This window comes from Pantherophis guttatus, chromosome 2 (genome assembly GCF_059756535.1).
Source record: "Pantherophis guttatus breed Tessera chromosome 2, ASM5975653v1, whole genome shotgun sequence".
Classification (NCBI taxonomy): domain Eukaryota; kingdom Metazoa; phylum Chordata; class Lepidosauria; order Squamata; family Colubridae; genus Pantherophis; species Pantherophis guttatus.
The window spans coordinates 189,016,359-189,038,765 of record NC_142064.1 but is presented as its reverse complement, the minus strand read 5'-3'; the positions used below and the strand labels follow the sequence as shown (position 1 = coordinate 189,038,765).

General features: G+C 40.9%; 1 long non-coding RNA gene across 4 annotated transcripts in view; it reads left to right on the top strand.

Moving 5' to 3' along the window:
* Window positions 1-18,879, top strand: part of LOC117656711 (uncharacterized) — a 46,815-nt gene extending 27,936 nt beyond the window's left edge. Inside the window, exons 3-5 of one of the 4 annotated variants that reach the window (XR_015732562.1) lie at window positions 9,523-12,583; window positions 13,654-17,452; window positions 17,797-18,879. This is a non-coding gene — a long non-coding RNA (uncharacterized LOC117656711). Of the gene's footprint in view, window positions 1-9,522; window positions 12,584-13,653; window positions 17,453-17,796 lie in introns of those variants that run through there. The other 3 variants (XR_015732564.1, XR_004588996.3, XR_015732563.1) reach the window with 3 other exon arrangements.
* Window positions 18,880-22,407: the final 3,528 nt, after the last annotated feature.

The following is a 22,407-nucleotide window of genomic DNA, read 5'->3' as shown; positions in this document are numbered from 1 at the left end:
GGACATAAGATTGGTCCCCACCATGATACTTTTCTGGAAGGCTCTGAACACGTGGTTCTGTCAGCAGGCCTAGGTATCCAGGTAGAGACAGAGCCAATCAAATGGCTGGTGTGATCGCGTGACTGCTGCCTGAAAATTTAATACTATAAGATGCCCAAAGTCACTGTATGTACAGGTAGTCCTCGACTTACGACCACAATGATCCCAAAAATTCTGTTGTTAAGTTAGACATTTGTTAAGCGGGTTTTGCCCTATCATACAACCTTTCTTGCCCCAGTTGTTAAGTGAATCACTGTTGTGGATAAGTTAGTAATCTGGTTGTTACGGGAATCTGGCTTCCCGATTGATTTTGCTTGTCAGAAGGTCGTAAAATGGGATCACGTGACCCCAGGACACATCAACGGTCATAAGTATGAACCAGTTGCCAATTTTGAACACACAACCATGGGGATGCTGCAAAGGTTGTAACTGCGAAACAGAGACATAAGTCACATTTTTCAGTGCCGTTGTAACTTTGAACATTCATTAAATGAACTGTTGTAAGTCGAGGACTACCTGTATTGGACAGCCGTATAATAGCAACAACATTCTTCCATCTCCCCGGCATACCACAGCCAAATTATACAGCTGTAATAAAAGAAAAGCTTGGGGTAACTAGAGTACATTTTACATGGAAAGAGTATGAACTCACTAAGATCTTCCAGTGTGCAAAACAAAATTTTTGAAGTCTAATTACTTTTTTCAGGCTGCCCTCCCTCACCCTAGACATCACTTAACACCAGGTTTGACTAGGAAAAAGAAAATCCTGTCTGTTAACAAGGATTTAATTAGTTGGCTTCATTTCTTCTGTTTAGACTTCCACCCACCCACCCACACACTGGTTTGAAAGGTTACGCATGTGCTAAACCAACTTGTGCGTCACTTTCTTAAGTATGTCAGTAACTGACATTAATTTCAGTAAAACAATTTAGACTTTGGTACTTACCCTGTAAACTGTTACAATCCGCGTTAGATTTCCAAAAGAAGAAAACGCATCCAAAGTTTATATGATGAGAGAATTTCCTACCCTCTGGGAATTGCATAGGACACTGAAAGGATAGGTAGGCAGTTCCAAATATTTGGTCACACTAAGCTTGAAATGAAGAAATCACTGGAGGACGTTTAGGATAAGGAGAAGATGCTGGGGTTCTGGATCATAAACAACTCTTGAAATGTGTATTCTTTTAAAAGGTGTTTACAGATCATCTAGGACATTTTTTTTTGTTACCTATTACATGGAAGAGTATGTCTATTCATTACAATAGCAACAAGATTACAGACATGGAAGTATTTGAGATTTCTTAAGATGCTACAAAAAAGAGACACTAAGTACATATATCCCCTCTCTTGATTTGTTGGGAGATGTGAAATGATCATAAGACACCGGCTGCTAACCATGATGAAGAAAAAATGATCGACATGCGCAACAATTTGTTACATTGAGAACCTGGTCTCTTGTGTTTATGTTCTCCAAAGTCAGACATGAGTACCAAAGTCACAAGGTTGGCATTTTGACATCACAACATGAGTTTTGTCACTTGCCGCCTCTCCCCGCCCACAATCCCATGGATGTCTATGCAAATGAGGATGTTATGACATATTGATTGCCAAATATATTTAGGCCAATTCTGCACTGCAACCTAAGCTGCTTGTCTCCCATGCTGTTTCCATCCATTTCTGGAGCCAATATCAGATATTTCAGTGAGGATTGCAAAGGATTGCCAAACGGGCTGGGTTGGTGCTCGTTTTGAGCTATGGAAGGTTTGACGGGTCATTCTTCTTTTGTTAGCCATTTGAGGCAGTCCAGATAAGAAGCACAACTATGAGTACCAACTCTTATGATTACTGTAAGGTTACATTAACAGAACTGGAAGACTGAAAGTATTTCTCCCAGGGGTGAAATGCTCCTGGTTTGGACTGGATCGCCCAATCTGGTAACGATGGCGGTGGGTGGTTCGGAGAACTGGTAGCAAAAATCTCTGCGCCCCCCTACCATGCCCAGCTGAGCCGCGTGATCATCAGAGGCTTTTTTTTTTTACTTTTAAAAGCATTTTTTCTACAACCTTTTAAAATGCTTTTAAAAGTAAAAAAAAAAGCCTCTGATAATCACGCGGCTCAGCTGGGATCGTCAGAGGCTTTTCAAAGCATTTTTTTCTGCAATCTCTTGGCCAAAGAGGTGGTAAAAAAAATGCTTTGAAAAGTCTCTGAGGATCCCAGCTGAGTTGCCTGATTGGCAGAGAGGTATTTTTAAAAAAGCCTCTCTGACGATTCCAGCTGAGTTGCCTGATCGGCAGAGGCTTTTCAAAGCATTAGAAAAAATGCTTTGAAAAGTTAAAAAAAAAAAAAGTTGGCCACGCCCACCCAGTCACATTACCCTCCCCCCCCCTCCCAAGCCATGCTCACAGAACCGGTAGTAACAGATTTTACATTTCACCCCTGATTTCTCCCCTCCCCTCCTTTTACTCTCTGGTAAATAAAGGAGGGACCTTTTTGAAATGCTTCCCATACCTCCCCTCCATCTGTGGGCTGAGAAATCTTTTTTAGGCCAGTTGTCCACTCTGTAGTTCTTTCTCGTGTCTCCAAGGCCATTCCCACATACCATTACAGATGCTTTTTGATCTTCCCATTCATACAGAGAAGGCAATCCTTCCTGGCTGACTCCTCTGTAGATCAGTCTACCTGTGCTTGCAATTTCTTTTAGGGGTGTTCTTTCTTCAATTGACCCTGTGCCTTTCTTATGCTTTCCCAGATTTGCATACATGGAAGTAGGGATGGGTTCTACTTATTTTTACTACCGGTTCGCAATGGGAGTGTGTGTGTGCTTGTTTCGCTTACTCACGTGCACGCGCTTCTGAGCATCAATTATGATGTCCGGGCAGATGGGTGGAGCCTCCCGGGACAGAACTGGGAGCAACCCACCACTGCATGGAAGGCGTAACATTCCCTTCCCATTATTATGCTTTTTGATACTAATGCAGGTCCTGCTTCCACGGCAGCAAGAACTGATAATTCAGCTTCATAAAAACAGATTAGTAAAGTTTCTACATTGCAAGTTAAATATATTTTTTAAAAATGAAGGGGAGAGAAGCTTTGTAATGTTGTGGCCAGGGGATCGGAAAGCAAGAAAAGCATGCTACAATTCGCCTGAAAGGGAAATATAAAAATTCAATGAGTCTGAACTTCCAATTTGAAGATTGTTCAGTGACTTGATGGAGCACCACTGGTTTTGACTGCAGGATCATAAAAACATGCAATAGCAGACTGGTAACCCAGGATGAAGTGCCAGCCTGGGGTAGCAACCAGTTTCTGGAAGGGAGGGGTCATCTTGTGAATTATAGCCAATCAGAGCTGGGGCTGCTATGGAATGGATTGAAGCACTGGAGACTTCCTGCTCTGAAAGGCTCAAGATAGCTTGGGTTGGAAAACAAGAATTGAACTGAAGCCGGAGAACATGGGCGTGGAGTGCATTTGCAATGGGCTGGGAGTAAGTGTAGGATGATGTCATCTGTTCCTGCACTCAGGAAGTGGTGAGTAGCCCATGTTGGCATTGGGCCAGGCAAAAAGTGCACAAATGCCCTTAGGCTTGAGCCTCTTGGTGGCCCTGAAGAAATACAAGGGAAGAGAACAGGAGTAAACACAAATGCTGCCCTTCTTCCTCTCTTTGTAGAAAGGCCAACAGTCTCTAAGAAGAAGTCTCCTCTGTTCATGGAGACCTTCCATGCAGTTTGCAATCCATCTGGAAATAAAAGGCTAAAGAAAGCTGTAGGTATGGAGAGAAATAGTGTTTTGGAGGTCTGGAGAATATGGTGAGAACAAACTCAGTGAGTTCCTGTTCAGATAAATTGGTGCTTTGCACATGTAGCACATCTGGATTGCCAAAATGTGGATGACTACTAGAGTATAACTCTTTGCAGTGACGGTCTGGAATTTTGCAGTTAAGATCTGGTGGCCCAAGTATTTTGTGATTAACCTTACCCAGCCTGACGATCTTAGGGGAATCAATGGTCAAATATGCTCAGTTGCTTCAACAAATTGGGGTCTCTAAGGGAATCAGTGTTTCTGATCTTTGTGGATGTAGATGCTCACAGCCTTTAAATAGAGGTTTCCTTTTTCTGGATGGGAAACAACTGTAAGTTGGTTTCTTTCAAACATCGTTGGTGACATCTGACCCTTGAAGTAGCTCTCTGACATATTTTCCTCAAGGTTTTGTACACAGAGCTACAGGAGTGCTATTCCAAGCTGACAGATATATGTTTTCAGTCACAGCTCTTTGCTTGGGACCTTCAGAGGTTTGTGCCACTTGTAATTTGACCTAATGTCCTTTGCCAGTATGGAAGCCTTTTGAACATTAACTTACTCTGGGCTGGGCCCACAGTTGAGACACTCCAAAGCAGTTGTACCTGGCTATCAGAGGGGAGAAAGGTAACTTCTTGAGGTGTGAAATGAAACAGCTGCACAAAGTGCAAAGGAGGGAAATCAGGAATCTAAGTAGGCTATAAATTCCAAAGATTAGCTTGCTTAATATTCCTGTCCATCAATGTATTCTGCTTTAGTTGAACTGTCCTCAACAGTTCATGAGGTGGAATGACTTTAAATAAACAAAACCTTGTCAAATGTCCAAGCCTGAGATGAGCAGTTTTCTCTCACTTAGGACATTTTTCTCATTACGAAAAGAAATATCCTAAAATCCAAATTCACAGTGGCAACTACCTGTGCAAAGCATGTGTAGTTGTTGGTAGGCTGGCTGGATCAGTATCGTGAGAAATAGCAATGGGAACAAAATCTCTTTCTCTGTGTTTGTGCTACATGCTTAATCGATTAATTCCGTTTTCTGGGTTTGCACAAGGCACTGGATTTAAATGTGAGTTGGAGAGCTTGTGATTCAGTGCGTCATGCAAACAGCCATTTTCTCGCTCTCCATAACACCATACACAGTCAAGGGCAAGTCCTTTCCAGTCACTTCCCATTCAAAGTGGGATGGGTAATTATCAGCATATTCTTGATTACTAACCTTTCAGATGTGGTAAAACTTAAATCCCCCAATTCGTTTTCATGATAGCCAGGAGATAAAATGCAATATATATATATTGCTATCTAATCCCTTTACAGTGCCAAGACAGAGAGAGACAGAGAGATACAGGGAAACAGGGAGGGAGAGAGGGAGAGAGAGAGAGAGAGCTGAAGGAGGCCGTCCAGGCTGAAAATGGGGTGCTGGTGATGGTGGTGCGCGTGAGGCCATCCTGCGTCCCATGTTGGTTGCAGAAGCACCGCAAGCCAGTCCTTTGCTATTTCCAGGTGTGCCAGATTTAAGCACCCCATGGGCCGGATCCAGCGCAAGGGCCTTGAGTTTGACACTCCGGCTTTAAAAGGATCAGATAGCTTCTCTGGTTTCTGGAAGGGTTGGTACCTAATTATTCCAAATTCAGTACTGCAATACTTAACTTCTTGGGTTCTCTTGCAAATTTCAGGGAGCTGTATCTAAGATTGCATTTTGCTATATGGGCACTCCATCTACAAGAGTTAGAAAAAACTCTGGGGAGGGTGTTCATATGAACAGCACTGGTTGGGAATTTCTTGGACCATATCAGTTCTCCCACTATTGGGTTTGCAGATAATTCCAAAACAGAGCTTAAAAATAAACAAGAGGATTTTTGTACATAAATGAGTGTTTCTCTCCCATCCAAATCTTACTGATATTTCATTTGCGTTTTTAATTTGACTATGTTGCATATAATTCCCATTAATCTCCACTTTTCATTTAAAAAATCTTGCAAGCGCAGCGGCCTGGTTCATGCTCGCAAATGATCCTAAATTTAGTCTCTCTGGGATATCTATGTTGAGATGGGAAAGATATCTGTCTGAAATCCTGGAGAGCTATTCCTACAGAGTCACGTCCTGCTAACCACAACATAAAGGTGCTTGTCCTGATTATGTCACACCATATCATTTCCACCTAAATTTGTTCTTAACTGTTCCAGTTGTGAAATTGTGTTTTCCTGTTTTCCTGACACAAGTCTTGTGTAAAATCTCTCTGATGAAGCAGCCAGAGGCTAGGACCTTCTTGGGCTCCCAAAGATTATTTTTAGCTGTTGAGTAAGGGTCTTTACTCCAGTCGCTACTATTAGTACTGCTACTATTCCTAGTGCTACTCCTACTAATCATTTTATTTTCTCCCTGAACACCAACCAGTTCTACAAACAAACTGTTTTTTGGATCTGTTTGAATCTGTTTGACAGGACTTTGTGACTTTTCCTTTAAAGCTTGCAACTCCCACAACCTTTTCCCTCACCTCCAAGCCACCCAGAGTTGTTGAGAGATGAATGGCACGCAAGTTATATTATTATTTTATATTTATAGGAAACACCTTTAAAATGCAGTGAGGGTTGTGGAAGGAGAAAGGTGCCTGGGTTTTAAATTTCCAGGAAAGCATTCATTAAAGGGTGGGGAAAAGCATTCTTTTCAAAAGTATCATTTATACCACTGATTTACTATTTTAATAACAGCTGTATCGCATAATAACAGCACAGGAAGGTGGGTGTTGCTTGGCCCCATAGGAAAGTTCCCCCATCGTTACCGAGCTCCTTCTAAAATAGATTTCACACTTTTCCTTAGTGTGGCATTCATTGGGTCAAACCAGAGCATACTTTGACAGACGATGAGTCTGTCAGAACTTGTCCCCCATCCCCTGGTCCATGTTACCTAGCAATTATAGGTAGTCCTCGACTTACGACCACACTTGAGCCCAAAATTTCTGTTGCTAAGTGAGACATTTGTTAAATGAATTTTGCGCTCTCTTATGACCTTTCTTGCCAGAGTTGTTAAGTGAATCATTGCAGCTGTTAAGTTAGTCACATAGCTGTTAAGTGAATCTGGCTTTCCCCATTGACTTTGCTTGTCAGAAGGTCGCGAAAGATGATCACGTTGGTCAGGGTTCCAAGTAACACCCCTAACGATGGCCTCCAGGGCTGACACACGTGACCCCAGGACACTGCAACCGTCATAAATATGAACCAGTTGCCAAGAATCTGAATTTTGATCGCTTGACCATGGGCATGGCTGCAATGGTCGTTAAGTATGAAAAATAGCAATAGCACTTAGACTTATATACCACTTCATAGTGCTTTTACAGCCCTCTCTAAGCGGTTTACAGAGTCAGCATATTGCCCACAACAATCTGGGTCCTCGGATTTTTGGTCCTCAGACCAAAAATGGTCATAGTCACTTTTTTCCAGTGCTGTTGTAACTTTGAATGATCACAAAATGAACTGTTTAAGTTGAGGACAACCCGTGGATGATTTTTCCACTGACAGTGTCACTGTGTGGGAGGGAAGCACAGCAAAGCCAAGGAACTCGCCCAACTGCTTTCCTTAACTTGTCCCTTTTTAACTCTCTAAGGGCAGCACCAGCCTTCCGCCTTAGGGCCATGTTTGGGCACTGTGGCAGTGCAATTTACACTTTTCATTTGGCTCAAGGATTAGTGGAAGGCACATTAACATGGCTGTGAAGAAGAGCTTCCTTCCTGTATGGCTTCAGCCAAAGAATAGTGAATGACCTCTGGCAGTTTAGTGGCTGATAGACTTTGATGAGACAAAGCAGATTGAAAAGGCGGAAGGATTAGAACTCTTATCAATGTGAGGATGTAGCTGCTATGATTACACAGAATATTTGCTCTTTGAAATGGGGACTGCATTTTAACCAAGCAGATTTTGTTAAAACTGCTGTACAAGCTTGGATAGGTAAAATGCAATGCAAAGTTTAGAAATATTTCCCAAAATAGACATCTGTTGTCAATCAGGCTAGGTTTTTAAATCTGTCTTCAATTGTGTGGGTTCACAATTGTGTGAGCACCTAATTTGTATTTCTTTATTCACAGATGAGGCATTTAGATTTTGGAACTTTTGGACTGGTTTCTGTTGCTAAAAATAAAGTAAAATAGAATCTCCATGCCACAGGATTTAAATAAAATGATTAGGGCTATATGCTAGGATTACACTTCCATAATGCCAGACATCATGCTTCCATGATGCCATGCAATATGCTAAGGGATAATGCCAATTGTTGTCCAATACTTTGGGCAATTTTCTCATACTAAGTCTATTTTATGGGACTGTGGTAAAAATGGAGGAAGCTAGAAGGAGTCTGCATGTAACCTTGAGATCCTTGGAGTAGAGGTGGGATATAAATAAAATGGATCTAGAGAGCACCGTGTCTCTAAGCTATCATATTCAGGTCACTCTTAACTGTATTTGAAGCTTTATGATTTTATTATTATTTTTTTGTAGTGAATATCCAGGAACCAGATCTATTGATCCATGGAGTAGATGCAGAAAATGTTAAACTTTAGCCATACTAGACAGCTAGTCAGATAGCTATCCTTGTTCCTTTCCAAATACCATTCCAAAGGAATGGTAACAATAGATATCTGGAGGTCTGTGCTGTGTACTCACTGTTGAGGGATCTCTCTTTTCCAAGAGCATACTGTATTACATTGGTGTGTTTGTATGTCGGCATATGTAGAAAGCCTTTTTTATATGATTTTACATCAAATTTACAGGTTTACTGGTTTAGGCATCTATTTCTCAGTTGCAAGGACAATATACCAAGAAACAAAAACGTGTGTGGTGAGTGGGAGCTATGTGTTTTTGGTGCTCACATGAAAGGAACTAAAATTATATTACTACACAACAATACTACTGATTTTTTATATGAAGAATTATTTTTCGGTCTTCTGCACTGTACAGTTTTATCATTCTTTCTCTTGTCAGGGATTAAAATCGGGTTACCTTTTCAATAGAATCTTCCTTCCTTCCTTCCTTCCTTCCTTCCTTCCTTCCTTCCTTCCTTCCTTCCTTCCTTCCTCCCTCCCTCCCTCCCTCCCTCCCTCCCTCCCTCCCCCCCTCCCTCCCTCCTTTATTTTGTCCAGTTCAAAGAAGCTTCTTAAATAAAGCCTTATTTTGTTCCTTATTTTAGTAGCCAGGCATATTCAGAGTCATAACAGCTGGTATTAGGATGGGATAGGATGGGAAAGTAACTAAACCACAATCCACTGATCACAGGAACTATTTAACTGATCCTTTGATATCATAATACTAGAGGACAAAGCAGTGTGACATGGGACACTTCCTCTCCCCAATGGGAGCTATGATATAGGACACCTGAAACAACAAGTACACAAAAGATTCACAGTGTCCGTCCTGGAATGTCTTATTTGGGTTGAAGTTGCTTGTCCCGGAACTGCGTTAAAGACACAAGACCAGCATATGTATGCAAGATATTCTTTTCTAAACAAAACAAAACAAAAAATCAACACAGCTCTAATTGGTATACTCGCATCACAGAGGAATGTTGAAGTCAAGGGTAGGCTGGATTTTTGGCTCATAGAAACGAAGGATAGTTTATCCTTCCAAAATCTCAGAGAAATAGAATGAAAATATACCAAGCTAGTAGATAAAAGTTTGACTTCTTGCATTTAATTTCTTGCAGGCTTCCCAGACAGCTGTACCAAAGCGTGATTCACTAGTCTTTGGAGAGAAAAACAGCCGTTCATTCAGTGGCCATTTGAAATTACAACAATGCTGAGCGAATGGTAGTCACAACTGGTCCTCAACATTGCAGCCATTGCAGCGTCCCTGTGGCCACACAATCAAAATTCAGGTGCCTGGAAGTCTGCCCGCATTTTTTTTTTTTAAGCGTATGGCACGTGTTAGCCAGGGATCACCAAAGTGGCTGCCTGTGAAAGGAATTTTTTTGTGCAGTGTTATCTTACCCACGGGACGCCTGAATGCCAGTAGGCAATTGGGGGAGACTCCTTTCTTGTCTCTACATGGTTTATTTGCTCACGGGAATCAAGATGCCGAGCTGTCAACCGCAGTGGAGTGCAGGCTCAGTGTCTTACCATGTGAGCCACCATGGCCCCCTGCCCACTTTCATGTCCATAGATACACTTCATCTCCCACCCACCTTGCCACATCTCTGCCTACCCCTTTTGACTGTCCTGCACTTCTCTGCCTACCCCTACCACCCCCAACACGCCTTTGCTACCTTCTTCCTCTCACTGCTGCAAGGCATGCCTGGTCAAGTCAGCTGCCAGCCCTGCATGAGTCCTCTCTGAGGCCTTGGGGAGCCTTGCAGGGACTTGTAAAAGGGCCAGCAGCTGCTTTGACTGGACGCACCTCATCAGCAGTGGAAGGAAGAGGATGGTGAAGGTCAACTGGAGAGACTGAGGCAATAGGGGGAGTAGGGGACTAAAGAACAGGTCAAAAGAGCAGAGATGACGAGAGGGGAATGACTTTGTAACTTTGAATGGTTGCTGTATGAATGATTGTTAAGAGAGAATTACCTGAAATGAAAGAAAGCTTGGGTCAAGGAAACTTTCTTCATCTCTGTGTATTATATTATACTGTTATCTGATTGATGATTGTAAGTTTTCTTGATTTGATATCCTATATTTGTTTGATAAATAAATAAAACTCTTTTTGACCAGATCAACATGTGAAAACATGTGACCCCCCAAAGTCAAAATGCACTCAAGGTCAGTGCAACTCAGGAAGAGTTTGTAGGCTTTCCCTTTAGAACAGGGGTGTCAAACTGGCAGCCTGTGGGCCGGATGCGTCATGCATAGGTCATGTCCACCCCAGCGCTTCGCGAAGGGAAAAAAACAGGGTCAAAATCCAGCAGGTTCTGACAGGTTTATTTATTTATTTATTATTGAATTTCTATACCGCTCTTCTCCCTGAGGACTCAGGGTGGTGTACAGCCAGAATTAAAAAACATGCAGTACAAATATTAAAAAACAATTAAAAGATATATAAATTTGGCCCAATTAAAACTCACTACCAATTAAAACATTTAAAAATTTCTTCTTAAGCCAGCCCGGCTTGCTTGAAAAGATGGGTTTTAAGGGCATGACGGAAGGCACTGAGGTCTTGGATTCTCCTTATCTCTGGGGGCAGCTGATTCCAGAGGGTAGGTGCCCCCACAGAGAAGGCCCTCCCCCTGGGGGTCACCAGCCTGCACTGTTTGGCTGATGGCACCCCGAGGAGGCCCTCTCTGTGGGAGCGCACGGGTCGATGGGAGGTCGTCGGTAGCAGCAGGTGGTCTCGAAGATAGCTAGGTCCTATGCCATGGAGGTTCTGGAGAACCGGTAGTGGAAATTTTGAGTAGTTCAGAGAACCGGCAACTACCACCCCAGAGTGGGGTGGGAATGGAGATTTTGCAGTATCCTTCCCCTGCCATGCCCACCAAGCCATGCCCACCAAGCCACGCCCACAGAACCGGTAGTAAAAAAATTTGGATTTCACCACTGGAAAAAACATAACGAAACATCATGTGACAGCAACGTGACAACTGCGAGTTTGATACCCGTGCTTTAGAAGATAATCCACAGCCTCCTTGATGTGAAGCAACCTTGCCATAGAATTCTGAGAGATATGCTTGGACCGCCACAAATCAAAGAAACCTGAGAATCACTTTCAAGATTATGAAGGGTGTGTCAGTGAGTGATTTTTTGATGAGAGTCCCAGTAGTGACTATCTTCAAACTTTATATGAGACTGCCGGATGTCCATTGTCTTCCAGATAAAACATCTAAACCATTATCCCCACAGTTAAAACAATACATTCAAGTAATAAAAGCAGCATTACTAGCAGAACTCATCTAACCTCCTGGCCCAAATGCCTAAGGGAAGAGCCAGGTCCAACTGGATCTTCCCAGGAGTGTGGTGATTAGCCAAACGCATTCAATAAGGTTTTCATCCCCCAACACTTTCTCTTTATATACTATGCAGCAACTAACCAGGGGTGAAATGTAAAATTTGTTACTACCGGTTCTGTGGGCATGGCTTGGTGTGTGTGTGGGGTAATGTGACTGGATGGGCGTGGCCAACTTTAAAAAAAAAAAACTTTTCAAAGCATTTTTTCTGCAAATGCAAAAAATTGCTTTGAAAAGGCTCTGCCGATCAGGCAACACAGCTGGGATCATCACAGAGACTTTTAAAGCATTTTTTAACCACCTCTTTCCCGGAAGAGGTTGCAGAAAAAAATGCTTTAAAAGTCTCTCTGATGATCCCAGCTGAGCTGCGTGATCATCAGAGGCTTTTTTTTCGCTTTTAAAAGCATTTTTTCGGCGGACGAAGTTGTAGAAAAAATTCTTTTAAAAGTTAAAAAAAAAGCCTCTGATGATCATGCGGCTCAGCTGGGCATGGTGTGCGTGTGTGTGTGTGTGGGGGGGGGCCGCAGGGATTTTTGCTACCGGTTCTCCGAACTACCTGCCGCCATCACTACCGAATCAGGCGATCCGGTCCGAACCGGGAGCATTTCACCCCTGAACCTAACCCTTATTTCAGGATCCAATTTGGGTCTGTCACTGGGACCAGAGACTTTGTCTTTTGAGCTTTCAGATTCATGCTGGAGCCCATCTTCAGGGGACTTTGCAGATTTCAGCAGAACTGAAAGGGTTTCAGAAGAGGATATTGTCCCTACCTTCAAAAAGGGGAAGAAGGAGGGACCAGGAAACTATGAACCTGTCAAGTTGATATCTACACCAGGTTAGGTGGTTACTGCTGATTTTTTTTGTAGACTTGCATTTCTAATTTTCTATTATTTCTTTTATTGATGAGGATATCCAGAAAGGATAGTGCTTTATTTTCTTCTTCACCTGTGAATTTTATTCCTTTGAAGATGTTGTTAAGAGTTTCATGTTGTTCTTTAGTTGTTCCTTTTTTATTATGACAAAGATAACAACTACATATTGAATCCATATAATTTTGGGTGAACGCATGAGAGTGCTATAGTTTCTAGAGACTTCATTAGAGTCACTGCTATGAGTCCTTAGAGTGATGATCCTATCAGTGTTCTTCTGATTTGTTGCTGTCTATCTAGGTAGTGAGGAAGAAATTGATGCGGTTCATACATCTGATTATTTTGATCTTAGTGTATTTGGTTAGGTCAGGTGTGTCGTGTAGTACTGGTGTCATGGATTATTTTGATAGTTTTGGAATTATGAATATGTAGAATGCTGTGGCATCAAATGTTGTAAGGCATATCCCCAGGTAAGAACTGGTATGGGAAGAATTACATATCATAAAATACTCCTTTCCCCAAAGATTGCTCACCATAACCAATCAACTCCCCAGGCTGCTATCTAACCTCTCCATCATTTACCTTTGTCTCTTCCTTGGCAGGTGGGGTATACAGAGCAGTGGGCTGCATAGCCCTGCAATTTTTATTTTGCAGTCATGCTTACAATGCTCAGAATTGTTATTTAGTTTTGAAGCAAGCTTTTAATTCCTACTGCTAAAGTAACAATGTACATCCATCCATCCATTCATCCATCCATCCATTCATCTATCTACACAGGCATTTGTCAATCATTCAGTCCGGTGTGGTAGGGATAATGTCTGTTGGTGCATTGGTACTGATGGGCATCTCAATGTAAATCCAGGAGTTTGATGTATTTATTGATGATGTCATTTAGTATTTAGTCCTAAATACCCACCCAGCCTCTTAGTTAGGAAGCAAGCTTAAGATAATGATTTAATCAGTCCAGTGCTTCAGAACATATATGGTAAAGTCTTTTCATCTCGCTTTCTTTTTACCCTCTGGATTTCTTTCCCAGGAACTATAGTGTCTTCAGGAAGTACAAGAGGATCGAGATGAGATGTTATAGTGGTGCTTTTTCTGTTGACATGCTTTTCTGACGAACACGTGTCATTTCCAGATTCTAAGAAAGCAGCTTCCCAGGAAGACACCTGAAACAACAACTGCCTTCACTTCACTCTATATCTTTGGTGAAAGCCACAAATCCACTCCTCTCCTTTTATATCCCTCTCATTTATCAAGTCGGTTTTGTGTTTTGCTTTGTTTTCATTCCTCTACGCCAGAACAAATCTCAGCCAGAGGCAGGTGCCAGGAAGTGCTGTAATCAGAGGAATGTGTTTCTATCTTTAGTTCTTTTAACTGCAAGGAGAATTGCTGTGTTATTTTATTTAAATAAACACAACCTTTTATTGGAAATGTGAATTAGCTTCTGTATAAAGGGGTGTGCCCTGGAGACTTGTTGCTGAGCAGTGTTCTTACTGTAGAACAGTTTCCCCAATCTGGAATCTTCCAGAAATGATTCCAACTTTTCAGCCAGAAAGGTGGCAATTGAAGAGTTTTCATGCTAATGCTTTTGGAGGTGCCAGATTGGAGACCCCATAGGGAAGAATACTCTTCAGTTCCTATTTATACTGCATCACCTCTAAGTATCTCAGGTACAAGATCACCTCATAGTTCTTGGCATTAATTAAACAGCAATACCTGCTATCCTTTTAGATCTAGTTAGAACTTCTAGGGCATACATCTTGTGTGTCCCTTCAATGTGCATAAAAAGGATGGGAGAAAAATCTCATTGCATCCTGTTGGTCAGGTATTTGGGATGGAGTCTACCAAGAAAGTCATCAGTTAAACAGAAGGTCTTTTGATTATGGTGGAGAAAATAAAGGTTCTTTAAAAAAAAAAAAGGAAGCAGGTCAAGATGGGAAGTCTCAAAAACATTCCAGAAGGAAAGAAAAAGTGGCAAAGTGTTTCTGTAAAGTTGCATGAAAAACTTCAAAGACAGCTGTCCACGAAGATACCAAGAGATTAACTTGATTCAAAGGAGACTTGAACAAAATTTTTATCTTCACAATTGAAAAGAATAAAAGGTAGAACCAAAGAAGGTAGATGATTTTGAATTGGAATGTTTTTAAAAGATTAATTGCTGAATAAGCTGGGAATTTCCTAATGGATGCTCTGTGTACATCTTCAAATCAGTTTTGACTCCTGGCAACTGTGTAGACTAGTTCTTATAGTTTTCTTGGTAAAACTTTTAGAAGTGGTTTGCCATGGCCTTCTTCCTAGACTTGAGAGAGAATGACTGGCTCAAGGTTGCCCAGCTGATTTTGTGCACCTAAGCTGGGACTAGAACTCACCAGCCTCCCAGCCTGGTGCCCTAACCTATACACCAAATTGCAATGGACGTTAGCCCTGTTATTTTTTTTCCCTTCTTCTTTCAATATCAGGATCCCAAGCAGAAATCTAGGTTTTTCTTAGCCCAAAAAGGTATTTATAGAAGGACATTAGTCTGTTAATTTCTGCCTATCTCATATACGCTTTGGAGCCCTTGCTCTGGAAATGTCACTTAATATAGTAACACTCTGGAGACTTATGGGAATATAACATCATTTCCAGCATCGCACAGAGAGATTGTCTTCATTGTTGCTGCCAACATCTTCAACTTTGTGGTGTTAGGGATACATACTTATTTTTCAAAGAGCCTCACAGAGTTTCTGTGCCTTTGACATCTGAACTTCGAGGAGACACTAAGATATTGATCAAATAAATACAACTAAGTTATAATTAGATTAATAATTGATTAATAATTAAATTATTAATAATAATAACAATAAGACATTGTCTTCCTTATTTAAGTTTAGGTTTAAACTACTTAATACAGAGAGAAGGTTGCAGCTGTGCATTCACTGGACATCAGTTCCACTGAGGGAAAAATGACTTACTTCTGTGTAACCAAGGAGCCTTGATAGTACAGTGGTCTACGCACCCTGTTATTAACACAGCTGCCTGCAATTTACTGCTGGTTCGAATCTCTCCAAGGCTCAAGGTTGACTCAGCCTTCCATCTTTTCTAAGGTAGGTGAAACGAGGACCCAGTTTGTGGGGGCAATAAGCTGACTTTGTATAAATATACAAAAGTATGAAGGCTATTGCTTAACGCATTGTAAGCCGCCCTGAGTCTCTGGAGAAGGGCGACATATAAATCAAATTAAAAAAAAAAAAAAAGGATTAGACAGGGCTTCCATGTGTTGGCACACTGAAGATAAACGCAATAGGAATGGGATTCAACTTGCATGCTAGCCAGATATCTTCTAATCAAGATATTGAGAATATTCTTCAATCCTGCCAGCATTCTGCATTTTCATTAGTTGCCAGGAAACAATATAATGTGAAGTGCTCAGTCATTCCAGATGTTGCTGGGAAAGCTTTCCTGTAATTATTATCTAATTTCCCACCTCATTCTTGCATCCTTTTCAAAAACATTCCACTGTCACTTCCTTTTCATGACTATTTTATCTCTTACTTCTGTTGCACCTTTTTATTGAGCTTGGAAACAGAGGACAGGAGTTAAAATGCAAGAGGAAGGATCCCTACTGTGAGATGTTTTCAATCTAAATTAGTCTGACAATACTCCTCTGACAACAGTAGCTGGATGACAGGTCGAGAGGATTGGGAAAGAGTGCAACAGAAACCAGAACAAAAGGGGCCTTGCTACCAGTTAAAGTTGATTTTAGATTTGGAAGAAGAGTTCATATATATTTTGTATCAACAAACCGGACAAAGTAAATCATGTCAATTTGGTGGAAGCCGCAAAATAATTAAGAGTCACAATGGCAATTTTATTCCTGGAGTAGGTGTCCTTAAAACTATTCTGCTACATTGGATGGCAATATAAAATGAGGATAGGGCTGTCTGTCTGCCAACAGATAACCATCAGCACAAAGACAGATTGGTATGGAGTAGACTTCTTTTGATAGCTTTGCTCTAAGCTGCCAGCGCTTTGAAGGGTCCTCAGAGATGGATGGGAAGGCAATGAAATTCTTTCAATACATGCAGGACATGTCACTTCTGGTATAAGGGGCAATAGGACACTAAACTAATTGCTGGGGATCATTAGCTGGACTGGAACAGAGGAGGTTGGCTTTAGGTCCCATCCAGATAATTTAAGTTTCTGACTTCTTTTCAAAAACAGCTTCATCTATTGAGTGTTTTGTAAGTAGAAAAGTGGAATAAATATACCTTAGATGATAATTCAATCAGCATAGGACACTAGATAAAGTAGTCATTTTAACAAAACAGGAAACTGTGCCCAGGGTCACTTCTCTCCAGAAAAAGTTACATCTAGCATGTTAGCCTGAGTTGTTACTAGGTATTCCTTGGTAGACGCCTTTTTGGATCTCCTTAGATGCAGAAATAACTCTAGAATAGAACTCTAGAATGATCGTGATCATTTGAGGCAGTTCAATTCCATCTGGGTCATGTTGAACCTTATACTTGAGCCAGTTTGCTCTAGTGGTTAAAGCACCAGGCTGGAAAAAGGAGGCTGTGAGTTCTAGTCCCACATATTTTTGAAAGCCAGCTGGGTGATATTGGGCCAGTCACTCTCACTCAGGCCAACTCACTTCACAGGGTTGTTGTGGGGGAAATAAGAGGAGGAAGGTATGTTGAATACGTGTGCAACTTTGAGTTATTTGTAAAAATAATAAAGGTGGAATACAATTAAATAAATAAAATTATGTTTTAATTTACTGGTCATGTTTAGCCCCATCGTGAATCTACCTGTTCAGAGATTCCATTGCCTCAACTGGAACTGTGATAAAGGTACACAGTTAGTACAATGTATTGACATTATCACATCATAAATCTCTAAATGACTTCTCCCAAGGGTGTTATGTAAATGTTGAAAAACTTTGAAATGAAGATAGAATCCAATGATACTCTGCAGTATAAATTTATAGTATAAATTTTGAAAAACGTTTTCAAAGATGCAGTTGTAGTTCCCAAGATGCTCTTTATAGTAGTGGAAAATCATCTTCCCAGCAGCAACCAGCTGCTCAATTTGAATAGCCAGAGAAGTGAAGTTCCTTCTGATTTACAGTGTATTTGGCAATGGACGACTTGGCATCAGTGAATTAATCCATTTTCTCCCTTTCATCTTCCATTAGAGTAAACCATAAACCATAATCCAGACCACATCATGGAGCAGAATGGAAGGAACATTGTCTATTGGGTCATATGAAAATTCAGTTGAGACCACATGTTAAAATGTATTTATATTATTCTTTAATAAAAGTAAGATAGTTTGCACAGCAGAAGAAAAGCAAAACAACTTTCTACTGTTCTACCAAAAGCTACAAGTGAACGATCTAATGTAGTAAGTGCAAGGCAAGAATATACTTTAGTCTTTGTAATATAATGTCTTTCAGTTGCATTAGGACCACAAGACTCAGAATTGTTAGCCAGCATGATATTCTATAATCCTAACTCATTTGAAAAATATCTGGTTGGGGAAGGGATTCATGTAATTGGAATTGTGGTGCTCAAATACTATCCTCATATGTTACACTTACATTAAGCCTATTTCACCCATGAGTGCTTAACTTTAACGAGATCAATAATCAATAAGATAATAGTACCTGTTGATATCAGGACTTTTAGTGTTTCCAGGCAAAAGGAATTGGTCAGTTATTCCATTTTCCTGGGTAAGCATAGGAAGATAAGTAACTAATAGCAGAAGTTTTGGGAGTTCCTGTTATTTATATTCTAAATATTAATATTATTAATATTCTAAATTAGGTGATGAATGTAACAAACATTTTGCACTGAAATATTATTTACAATTATTTACATGGTAGTGATACTGATAATTTTATTTTTATATATATCCCGCCTTTATTATTTTTACAAGTAATAAACTGAACATATCCAATGCACTCTTCTCTTCCTATTTTCCCCACAACAGCCTTGTGAGATATGTTGGGCTGAGAGTGAGAGACTGGCCTAGCTGGCTTTCAGTTGGCTTTCATGGCTAAGATGGGACTAGAACAGGGGTGTCAAACACAAGGCCCACGGGCCAGATTCAGCCCATGGGATGCTTAGATCTGGACCACGAGCCCACATTGGAAACAGCGAAGGATTGGCCTATGGTGCCTCTGCCAGTGAAAATAGAGCTTGGGAGGGCCATGTCCGGCCCTCCTCAGCTCTGTTTTCAGCCATGACAGACTCCTGCAGCCCTCTGCCAGCAAAAACGGAGCTCAGGGAGGCCGTGTGCAGCATGCCCAGGCTCTGGTTTCAGCCACGAAGGCTTTCTGTTTTCTGTTCTCTCCATTTTCTGTTTTCGCTGGCAGAGGGCTGCAGGAGGTCATCATGGCCGAAAACAGAGTCCGGGCAGGCCATCGCACCTGAAAACGGAGCCTTAATGAGTGATGTCAATCTGGCCATGCCCCCCAGCCATGCCCCCCAGCCCCCAGAGGTCAAACACAACCCTGATGCGGCCTTCAATGAAATCAAGTTCGACACCCCTGGACTAGAACTCACCTGGTGCCTTAGCCACCAGACCAAACTGGCTCTCAATTATTTTATATTGAATTTATTATATTTTTTTATTTATTATATTGCATCAATATTTTATATTTATTGAAGTATTCTTTAATAATAATTGAAATACCCTATCTATTATTAAGTTTATTTCCCTTGGGTGAATTAAATAAGTCTTATATTTTTCTTAGCCAGATACTATGCTTAACATGGGTCATGTGGCAAAAAAGTATCTGTGGGAACCGACTGAAGAAAGGTAACTAATCAGTAGTGGGTTTCAAATCCCGTTGCTATCGGTTCACTCGTGGGCGTGTGCACACTCATGCATGTGTGTGACGCTTCTGCGCATGCGCAGAGATGGGCGGGTAGGGTGGATGGAGCCTCCCGCCGCCTCACCTACTGGTTCACCCGATCTTGGGCGAACCGGTAGCAACCCACCACTGTAACTAATGATCCTGAATTATATGATCAGTTTTGTTACTTGTTTTGTGAACAGGATGACTTACATAGTGGATATATGAGGAGCAAGGGAACTTGATAGGAAGAGGCATAAACCTCATGGCTTGGTTAAAGCATGATCAATCTTTTCTGACTTCCATGGAACTCCAATTGAAACAAGACGCTTTTAAAACTGCTGCTACCCAGCCAATATCTACAATATTTTTTAATTTCAAACTGGCATCAACATCCGTCTCCTTCCTACCTCTTTAGAGTTTCAATTTCCAAAGAAACCAAGGAATGTTCCTATTGTCTGACAATAAGACTAATATTTTTTCTCCTGGTCTTGGCTGTGTGGACTTTTTTTTCTCATTCTGAGGGACCCACAAGAACAGAACATGTTCACTAAGATTAGAATGCCAGACTAAGTGCAATCATTTTGGCATCACATTTATGTAAATTATTGATGTATAACACAGAATAAGTATCAATAATAAAACAAATGGAAGAAATATAGTCCAGTGTAAATGCAAACAACTAAATGGTCTGGAAAAATAAAAGAGCAAAACTGGCGCTGAAAAGAACACAAGAAAACCTCTTTGAAAAAGGAGTTTCAAAGATAGGTAGCCATAACAGAAAAAGAGTAGCTATCATCCATGTTACTTCTGAGAGTGGGGGATCTTAGCACTGTTTTTTGAGACACTCTTTATGGCCTCGTCGCAACAAATTTTAAAGCACAACTATAGGACAGCATATTTTTTTTCCAGGAAAAGTATTGCAATTTACTAATAATGAAGTCCACATCCACCAAATTAGTGAATAAATCTTACTTTTATTACTTTTACTTTATTACTTTTATTGCATTTGTTTTTACTTTCCATTAAAATTAAACCTAAGCTTGTAATTATTTTTCACAATTTGCAATATTGCAAATACATGCAATTTTTTTTCCCACACATCAATATTGGCCATTGGGTACTAGGAACCTTTGAAGTTCTTGAAAGTGGCACCAAATCTTTCATAGATTACAGTTTTCTGGGACACAGTCAAAACATTAACTGCTTGAAAGATGCCTGTCCATTGTACAGAATACTTCAGAATACGTGATAGTTATTTATATTCATGAATGAAACATAATTCATGTGAAATGGATGCCGCACATTTAGCTGCCAATATTTGAGGCTAGATACAACTTAGTAGCACAATGAAATGATTTTTGTCATTCTGCTTTGGTCAAAGGTCAGAAAAATAGATGCTGTGAAGTATCCTGGGCTCTTTGCAGGAAAGGTAAGGGAAGAGATAAAAGCAAACCATAATTGATTATTGGTTATAGCTCAGCAACCAGTCATACAATTTCCATCTTATTTTGACAGTTGCTTTATTGGCTATGATTAAGATTGAGTGAAGAGGTCAGACTTGAACATGAAAATTATAAGTAAAAAATGTATACACGACTTTTAACTTCTGGAAAACAGCAAGGGAGTCCATGGAAGCATATAATGTTGTAACAGCATTGTTCTTGTGAGGTTAGAGAAAGGAGATGAAGTGGGTGTGGAGGGGGGGTGTTAACTAAACTCTGAACAGCACCAACTTCAGTTATTTCTATTAAGCTGCTGAATGCAATACATTCAAAGGAACATGTAGTACGTTTCCTCACTCTTCATTTTGCACAGTATTTACTGTTCTACTACTGCAATGAATTTAGACTGCAAAAGCAAACAAGGAGAGAAGTGGCAAACAGTGCTAATCTCCCCAATAAATGTTACAAATAGATTGTGTTTGCAGCATCAAGAGGCATTGTGGAGCATTGCGTGGTAAATAATAAAGACAATGAAGCTGATGTGCAAAAGCCCATTCCTGTGTTTTTAGGACTCTCTCCTATCACATACCCAGTCCATCCACATGGCTCTTGCAGTAGCTCACACCTTTGGTTCAAATTTATCACAGCCCTGATCAGCATTATCTACTTTTATAGCTTATTTCAGACTGAGGTCCGTATGCTAACTTTCAACTTGCCTTGTTGTCCTTTAACTTTGTTGGTACATCAGTGAAGGACTAAGGAGGGGCTCTAATTTCCATCTATTTTACCCTTGTAGTTAAGATAATTACATCACCATCTCTTTAGCTGGCTAAAAAAAAACCAACCCCCCCTCCCCAAACCTTTTCAACAGACCAGGTCCTCTGCTTCTCCACTCATTCAGTCCTCCCACACTATCGCATTACTCCGATGGCATAAAGAGTTTGAATGATTTCCGCTGGGAGACACATAATGGAGGTATCTCTTTACAATGCCCCTCCTTCAGGCCAGCTGAATGCCTGAACAGCGTCTCAGAAATGCTGCCGCCCTAATCTTTTTAGCAACAAAGATCTGTTTCTTTGCTTAGCATGAAGTAGGCCTCAGAGGCTTGTGTGTGCCTTGGCCTGTAGGCCAAAAGCCTCCTGTTTACAATTTCCTTATTCCTGTTTTTAATGTTGTTCCGAGAGGAGCCACAAAGGACTGGTTTTATCCACAAGGAACAAGGGAGCTATTAGAGAAGGCCGGAGGAAGGAAGCGAGGGAGGAAGGAAGGAAGGAAGGCAGATCCAAAAGGAGCAGCCCAGGAGGGATTAGCAGACACAGCTGTTCCCTTCGGGAGCTGAGCTTTCTGCCTTTTATCGTTTCCCCTGCATTTCATTTTATTATCTTACTTCCCTGTTTCTATCTCGGCCATGTATTGGGCTGAATTTCACTGCAGCCACTGGAGATTAGAGATTTGCAGTTATGTAAATTCTGTCTCTTTTGATCTTTTCCTTCAATGCACA